General features: G+C 45.9%; 1 long non-coding RNA gene across 1 annotated transcript; it reads right to left on the bottom strand.

Annotated features, from left to right (window-relative positions):
- Positions 1 to 2,498: 2,498 nt before the first annotated feature.
- LOC117313531 (uncharacterized) lies at positions 2,499 to 8,780 on the bottom strand. The gene is made up of 3 exons (XR_004528016.2): positions 8,756 to 8,780; positions 4,665 to 4,727; positions 2,499 to 3,481 (listed from the first exon to the last, which is right to left on the bottom strand). It is a non-coding gene; the product is annotated as an uncharacterized lncRNA (long non-coding RNA).
- Between the last annotated feature and the right edge of the window lie 245 nt (positions 8,781 to 9,025).

The raw sequence follows: 9,025 nt of genomic DNA, 5'->3' as shown, positions 1-9,025 counted from the left end.
AAGTACTTTAAAAGATTAAATTATTTTTTAAAATTTATTTATTTTTGGCTGCGCTGGGTCTTCGTTGCTGCACGCAGGCTTTCTCTAGTTGCAGTGAGCGAGAGCTACTCTTCGTTGCGGTGCTTGGGCTTCTCATTGCAGTGGCTTCTTTTGCTGCGGAGCTCAGGCTCTAGGCGCAAGGGCTTCAGTAGTTGTGGCACACAGGCTTCAGCAGGCGTGGCTTGCGGGATCTAGAGCGCAGGCTCAGTAGTTGTGGCGCACAGGCTTAGTTGCTCCGCGGCATGTGGGATCTTCCCGGACCAGGGCTCGAACCCGTGTCCCCTACGTTGGCAGGCGGATTCTTAACCACTGCGCCACCAGGGAAGCCCTGTAAGGTTTTTATGAGTAGGATTTGCTTAATCATTGCCAGACCTTAGGAGAACAAAGAAACTTTACATAAAAGCAGGAGAGAGGTGGTTTTATAACCAAGTCACATTAGGATAGTGAAGCACTTGAATGCATTTTCACTAGGGTTGTGAGCTCTGGAGAAACCTTCAAGGAAAGAATTTACGTCCTTCATCCTGGATGGTTCTTACTACTATCAGTGAGAGGTTTTGATCCAGATCAGGTGGCCTCTTGCCGTTCCCACCAACAGGTGGATCTAGGATTAATAATGGCCCCATAATTTTCACAGGACCCACTTGACATGCCAGCTGTTCAGAGCCGCAGTGCTTGCAGAATTAAGGTCACAGTTAATGACTGTGATTCTTGTTCATCATTAAACATTAAGTATATCTACAGAACGACATTGCTTAAAGGTACTATGGACTTTTAGCATCTTAATTGGAATCATCACACCTAAGAAATCTAAAATCTAATATGGACCATCAGATTTAGCAGGAGAATATGGAAATGAAAGCTTAAAACAAGAATAGTTGTAAGGAAGATGCTTATTAAAAATGAAGGTAATGGGGAAGACATAATTCCTCTGCTTCTAGTCCTAACAAACGCCAGTGTTCTAGGTATCAGTTATTTTCCCACCTGCCCAGTAGGTGTCAGTATAAGACAGTGTTCCTAGAACTGACCAAGCTTTAAATCAGAAAAAAAAAAGTTACTGTCAAGTTATAAAATAGAGAAGACATAATAAAGATGGGGCTACAGAAATTCCACAGGAGCCTTTAAATGACATTATTTGAAAATAGAGCTGACCTAAACAAAGTTTCCTCATGGGTGAGATGACAGAGTTGGACGAGGGGAAGACCCTATCTGGCTCTCATATTCCTTGTCAAGTCAGCAGGAATTCCTGGAGCATCCCCCCGTGCGTCCAGCAAGACTCAGCACTTCCGTAAGAGGTGGTCACTGTTAACTAGTATAGGAACCAATAAACATTCCCAGGGAACATAGACAGCAATGTTCAGGTAGATGGACCCTCTTTAAAAAATAGATACCTTCCCTGCCTCTTTAAAAGATAGATACCTTCCCTGCTTTTACAATGTAAAAATAGAAATATTGTAATCCACAGAAATATATCATTATAAGGATTACAAAAATGAACCAAGGAAGGGAATTCCCTGACAGTCCAGTAGTTAAGACTTCGCCTTCCAATGCAGGGGGCTCGGGTTCGATCCTTGTCAGGGAGCTAAGATCCCACATGCCTCATGGCCAAAAACCCAAAACATAAAAATGGAAGCACTATTGTAACAAATTCAATAAAGTCTTAAAAAACATGAACCAAGGAAAAAGAGAGGGGAATCAAAGGTCGTATGAGTGGTTTGCAGAATGTGTTGAGTCGGTCAGGGTGAGCTTCCTGGAGGAGGTGGCCTTTGACCTGTGATGGAAGAGAAGAGAGCCACAAAACCAGGGCTCCGCCTTAGCCCCACCTTTCTGCTCTACATTGTTTTTGTCCTCCAAATACAAATGTACTACACTCTGATAATGGGTAAGCAATAAAGAGAAAGAAAATAAAGAGGAATTATTTTTCAAATTCACAATATAAAGGTACTACTGATACTTCAAAGAAAAAAATAGGGGGAAAGGGCGTATCTCTTGAGTACCTAACACACACAGGATGTCACACAATCCTTACCAAAATCCTGAGATACACTGAATCACTATGCTGTACACCTGAATATAACACAATATTGTAAATCAACTATACTTCAATTTAAAAAGAAATCCTGAGGTGTATTGTCCTATTTTTAGATAAAGGATCCAAGGCTCACTAAAGTTATATATTATATAATATTATATATTAGCCCAAGATTGTGATATGTAATTTTATGAGTGATTACTCTGCACCAGGTATGTGAATGCACTCACAATAACTGTATGAAGAAGTTACTATGATTCCCATTTTGCAGATAAGGAAATGATGTCTTACCGATAATAAGTTCTTGCTTCCCCCAGGTCACAGACCTCCTAATTAGTCCAGCTGAAATTCAAACTCATGTGTTGCAAGTGGGGTTCTCTAGGAAGCAGACTCTGAAACAGAATTAAGGCTGTGGGTGTTTATTGGGGAAGGCCTTTAGGATTAGCACCTCTGAAAAGAAGAGAACAAAGAGACCAAAAGACTGGGAGGCCCATCTGAGTTGTCGGGCCCTGGGCCAGATAGCCAGGCCTTTATACACCTGCCTCAGTCAGTCACTGGATGTGGACATGGCCTTGGCGGGGGGGGGGCAGCTCTCTGAGGCAGACCTGGAAGGGCTAACAGCTGACAACAGTCTGCCGTCCACACTCCTCCCCGGAGGGGCCATCTGGGCAGCACATCTCCACGTCCCGCGCACTGTGTCTGTATCTTACTGCAGCGAATCATGTATCTTCTGCTCCACCATGGTGGTGGGGTCCCGAAGGGGCTCCACCACGGTGGTGAGGTCCCGAAGGGAGGCAGTCGACTTTGATGGAGTTGTCATCGTCGGGGTGCAGAGTGGTGAGCTCAGGCCCCAGGCCCCCCAGGGAAATGGGCACCAGGCTCTCACCCCTTATATATGCCTCAAATAGCATCAGCTAGAAAACGAGAAAGGGGTAGAGGCTGACAGTGCTGACTCCACAGTAGGGTCGGTCATCAAATGCTTGTTGTTGATTGACAACGTCCAGGTGGCCTAGGAAGGGATGTATCAACACACGTGCAGACCCAGCAGCTGATCCAGGCGCTTCTGCTGCGTGGTGACATCTGAGCTCCTGCTGCTTCGCACTCACTCTCCGCAGACGCCATCCGAGATGGCAAACCCCCCTGGTGTCCCCAGCGCCTGTCTGCCCCGCCCTGGCGAGGCAGGCGTTGAGAGGGCTGCTTTCCGTTTGGAAATACAGTCTGCCTGTGGTATCTCAAGCGGTGATAACGGCAAACTTCCAGCCCGAGGTGGCAAGAAATTCTCATACTTCTACTTGAATTCAGAGAAGAGCTGACTTGACAGAAGGCAAAAAGCAGATGAGCTTAGCTCACTCAGGGGCAGATGAGCACCAAGCCAAGCCAGCTTTCCGCAGTGAATCCTTCTGCTCCGTCATCCTAGTTGTGCGTGGAAGAGAGGCGGTGAGATTGCAGAACAGGAAACACGTTGCCTGGTGGGCCTGTGACTGCCAGAAACCTCAGCACCGTCATCTCCTCCCTGTGCTACAGTCACGTCATTGCCTTGGACGAGCCATTCCTCACCCTGGAACAGCACCTCCCTTTGGCCTCAGTCAGCAAAACCCAGCCAATGCCTCGGTTCAAATTCTCCTCCATCAGGACTTCCCTGGTGGCACAGTGGTTAAGAATCCGCCTGCCAATGCAGGGGACACAGGTTCGAGCCCTGGTCTGGGAAGATCCCACATGCCGCGGAGCAAAAAAGCCCATGGGCCACAACTACTGGGCCTGTGCTCCAGAGCCCAAGAGCCACATCCACTGAGCCCACGTGCCACAACTACTGAAGCCCACGTGCCTAGAGCCCGTGCTCCACAACAAGAGAAGCCACCACAATGAGAAGCCCACGCACCACAACGAAGAGTAGCCCCTGCTCTTTGCAGCTAGAGAAAGCCCGCGCGCAGCAACAAAGACCCAATGCAATCAAAAATAAATAAATAAATAAGTAAATTTAAAAAAAAAATTCTCCTCCATCAAACCATCCATTCCCATCCTCCTTCAAAAGTAATTTCTCTTTTAATTCATTTGGTAGCTACCACAAAGCAGCGGGAGTTCTAACATTTTAAACTGTGCATAAGAATCACCCCAAGTGCCTGCTTAAGAGCCAGATCCCTTGGCTCGGGCTCCAGACATGCTGATTCATCAGGGATGGAGAGGCCTGAGAGTCTGCATTTTCATAATCAGCCCTGATATCCCTGATGAGCTTGGTCTGCAGAGGGTACTTTGAGAAGAACTGGCATCATTATTTTAAGAGATTTCTTCCCTCCAAAAGAAGAGGAGGATGAACGTGCTGTGCATCCTCTTTCCCTCCTCTGAAGCGCATGTTTAGATGCAACAGGAGACAGAAACCCTGCCGTATCCATTGGAATCTCTCCTACAGTATCTAGGGTAGCAGTTTGCATACGGTGGGTGCTCAAACATTGTTGGTTGGCCATCTAAGAGTCTTTTTGGTGTCCTGGTTCTCTTTTTTTAACTCTTCCAAATGATTTGAGGTTTGTAGGAAAGCCTCCCTCTCACTCCTGCTGCGCCCCTATTTCCCTCCTGGGCTCCCTCACGTTCCAAGACCTACCTAAGCCGCTGAGCTCCGCCCTTCATCCCATGCGATCCGCTCCTCTTTTAGTAGATCTTTCAGCTGTTTAATGAGAGATTTTGGCAGGATTTTTAAAAATTCTTTATTTTATAAAAGAGATATTTTATTCTAACTTTTAAAATATACATGTTCATTGGGCATATTTTAGAAAATAAAAGCATTAAGAAGCAAACTTCTCTGTAATCCCCATTTCCTCGTCAATGCACTTTTTCACACGCCTGAAAAGATCCCGCTTTCTGGGGGCTATGTCAACAGCCTTCCTTTTCCTTTGGACCTCCCCCTCTTTCCTGAGAAGGCTGGCGTATTATCACAGATTGAGAAGGGGGACTTGAGGGGAGCAGGGAATCTAAAGACTGTTTTAAATGAACAAAACTTGTTCTGCAATTTAGCCCCACCTATCAAAAATTAAACAAATATAAAACTAATGGGACAACTTTGACCAAGCACACTGAGGAGAGGACAGATGTTTGGGCAACAGCATTTTAGGGGTCTCAGTGTCTTCTTGCTGGCTTTCAGAATCCACTTAGCACAACAGGTGGATGAGTAAGAGAAGGTAGGATAACATGCATAATACTGACAATAAAATAGCAAACATGTATTACTTCCTATGTGCTGGGGTCTGGCATAAACATGCATTCACTTTAACTTCACAACAGCCCTATGAGATAGGAATTATTACTGCCACCACTTCACAAATGAGGAAAATGAGTCACAGAGAGGTTAAGTAACTTGCCCAAGATCACACAGCTACTAAGTGGCAGAATTGGAATTCGAACCTAATCAGGCTCCAGAGGCCATGTTCTTAACCACTAACTGCAAGTTAACTTGTGTGCCAACAATTATAACATTTTAGTCATTTAAAGACCTTAAGTAACACTGCACTTGAACTTCTGTCCAAGGTCCCAAACATTCTAGACTGTTTTCTTGGGAGATGAGCCTGCAGTCAAGCCTCAGTCAGACAGTGGTTCCACTCCCAATCATCATGGCCCAGTCCTGTCTGACAGAGCTAGCATGCAGCCTGCTTGAAGAGACAGGCCTTACTTGAAGAAAATGCTTCATTTATCCCTGGACTTGGCTGTTCTCCTGAATTCCTTTAGTCAACAAATTTATTGAGCAACTACTACGTACCAGGCATTATTCTAGGTTCTTGGCCCAAAAGATGGGTGAGCTGTGTTGTTTACCCATCATGGGAGGACTCAGCCTCTATGGATCCGTGGCCATGGATGGAAAGGAAAAGTGGGGATGGGTTGTGTGTTCATGCATGAGAAGCTGCTATATAATAAGCAAGTCTGGCTCTAAAACCAGCATCCTATGTGACCAAAAATGGGATATCTGAAGTATAAGAAACCCAAGACCTATGTGGGTGGTAAAGCAAGCATTCTTTGTTTTGCTCCCAACAAGAAGAGCCATAAATAAAACCACTGGCACAGCCGATTACCCATCCAGCACCCCATCTCCTGGCACTCTGAGCCGTGCGAGAATGGGCCCTGGTCCCACGGTGCTGATTTGCATAGCCATCTCCTCCTTCTAGCTTCACTGCCTTCTACAGTGAATATTTTCTCTAATTTGCCTAAGTATTCAATGCTTTCATGTGCTATCACTGAAATAGTCAACTAGTACAATCAGTGAATGCCACAGACAAAGATCTGCCCTCGTGAAGTTTACATTCAAATGGGGAAGGCCAGCAAGAAACTAGAATACGGTGTAAAAAGTAAATAATATAGTATGTTAAAAGGTGGTAAGTGCTATGGGGAAACAGAGCAGGGAGTCAAAGATGCCAAGGTGGCAGAGGAAAGGGGTACAACTGTTGATAGGGGGGTCAGGGCAGGCCACACTGAGAGGGTGGTATTTGAGCAAAAACGTGAAGGAGGCAAGGAAGTTAGGTGTGAAGATATCTGGGGAAGAGCATTCTTGACAGAGGGAAGAGCTCGTAGAGAAACCCTAAGGTGGGAAGTTGCCTGCGGAGCTGAGGAACAGAGAGGAGGCCAGTGGGACTGGAACCAAGGGAGCATGTGGGGATAAGGAGGGAGGTAAGGACTGCCAATCCTGCTGGGTGGCTTAGACCTCATGGACTGGCTCTTACTCTAAGTGGAACGAAGAGCCATTGCAGTGCTTTGAACAGAGAAGTGAATCAGGTTTTAACAGGATCTCCCTGGCTGCTTTATTGAGAATTGTCCACAGGAGGCTGAGGAAAGAAGCAGGGAGACCAGTTAAGAGGCCATTGTAGTAACCCAGGCATGAGATGACGATGGCCTGAACCAGCCTAGTAGTAGAAGTGATCAGTCAGGATGCTTGTGGAAATGAAACAGGAGGGAATGGAGCAGGGCACAACCTTTAAAAGAATGACATAGCCATAGGACATGACGAAAACCGGTTAGAACCAGCTAGGTCCAAGAGGGCGGAAGAGTTGACTTCCAGTGGACCTCGAGCCTCATTATACACTCACTGTAATACATTAGCATGCTAAGTGACACGCCCACCAGTGCCATGACAGTTCTGAGGCTAAGCAGAAAAGGTCAAAAAGTGGGCAGTGGCCCAGTTCCTGAAAATCCCCGCCCCTTGCCCAAAATAATTGGAATAATCCTCCCACTCATTAGCCTATGAAATTACACAGCCCATAAAAAGTAACCAGACGATATTTTGGGGCCTCTCACCTTCTGAGCTGGCCCATGCTCTGTCTGTGGAGCGTGCTTCTCCCAAGGCCTCTCGCCTACTGAGATGGCCCGCCATCTGTGGAACGTGTTGCTCTCCAAATAAATCCACATCTTACCTATCGCTTTGTCTCTCACTGAATTCCTTCTGCGACAAGACATCAAGAACCTCAGATTCACCAGAAACAGAAGGGAGAGCATATTGCTCAGAAGAAGTAGCTATGCTGCATTAACAAGACACCCCCAAATCAGCAGCTTACAACACCTGATTGCCGGTGTGAGTCAGCTGTGGCTCTCCTCCCTGTGACTTGGCTCTGGGGCCAGCCTGGCAGAGCTGCCTCTGTCTGGACCATTGTGGGCCATCACCTGCTGGGTCTTAGAGCACCCTCTGGAAATGATATCCGTCGATTCTACCCACACTTATTGGGTTAAAGCAAGTCATACGGCCACTCCTAAACTCATTAGAGTGGGGATATTTAATCCTGCAAGGAGGGGCACAGCCAAAAGGGAAACTGGATTATTGGGTGAAAAGTAATACTCTTGGCCATAGAGAGCCAACAGAATTTCCTGCTGGATTGGATGTGGGGTGCGAGTGAAAGAAAAGTGTGAAGAGTGACTTGAAGATATTGGTCTGAGCAACCACAATGATGGACAGCCATCAACCCAAATGGCAAAGCTACAAGGAAAGTGGTTTATAGTAGAAGGTCAGGAGTTCAGTTTGGGGCGAGCTCTCCATCAGACACCCAAGTAGAGGCGTCAAGTGGGAGGTTGGATAACACAGGTGTGGATTTCAGGTCAGACATCTGGACCAGAGGCAAAAATTTGGAAAACGTCATCATATGGTGGTACTTAAAGCCACAAGTCCAACGCAATCACTAAGAGTACATCAACAGGGCTGAGCCAGAGGCATGCCAACATCAAGAGTTAAGGAAGAAGACAAGGAACCAGCAGATCAAACTGAGCCTTAGAACAACTGAGCAGTGAGGAAACCCAAAGAAGTGTTGCAAGACCAGATGAAGACATTTTATCAAAGGAGAAAAGATGGGCCAATCTTGTCAACGCCTATCAAAGACTGAGAATTTTACTATTGGATTTTACAGTGTGGAGGGCCTTTGGTGACCTTGAGAAGAGCAGTTTCCATGGGGTGGCAGGAGTGAAGTCTGAATAGAAAGTATTTGTGAGAGAATAGGGAAGAATTAAAGCCAGAGTATAAACTACACTTTGATTTTTGCTAATATGAGAAAAGAAACAGGGGATAGTAGGGGTGATGGGGTCAAAGGGTGTTGTTCTTTTATTTCCCTTTTAGGATGGGACATATGATAGCACAGAAATAAATGCTGGTGGGAATGGATCCAGGAGTATGTCAGAAGTTAGATAAGAGAAAGAGGAAAGAATTGCTGCAGTGCTATTCTTGACTACCTGAGACAGGATGGGAGGGCTTCACTTTCGACAGGAGCAGAGATGGTCCATCCAGGCAGAGAGAGGAAGGATGCAGATGCAGTGCTGGTGGATGGGAAGAAGTGGAGGCGGGCATATTAAATTTCTCTTTTTGTTGCTTTCATTTTCTCTATGAAGTAGGAAACAAGATCATCAGCTGAGAGTAAAAATGGGGAAGAAGAGTTGGATATTTGAGGAGAAAGGAAAAGTGTGAAATAGTTACTCAAAAAGGAAAAGTGTGAAATAGTTACT

The sequence above is a fragment of the Tursiops truncatus genome, chromosome 9 (genome assembly GCF_011762595.2).
Source record: "Tursiops truncatus isolate mTurTru1 chromosome 9, mTurTru1.mat.Y, whole genome shotgun sequence".
Taxonomy (NCBI): Eukaryota; Metazoa; Chordata; class Mammalia; order Artiodactyla; family Delphinidae; genus Tursiops; species Tursiops truncatus.
This window is presented reverse-complemented; position numbering and strand designations above follow the sequence as displayed.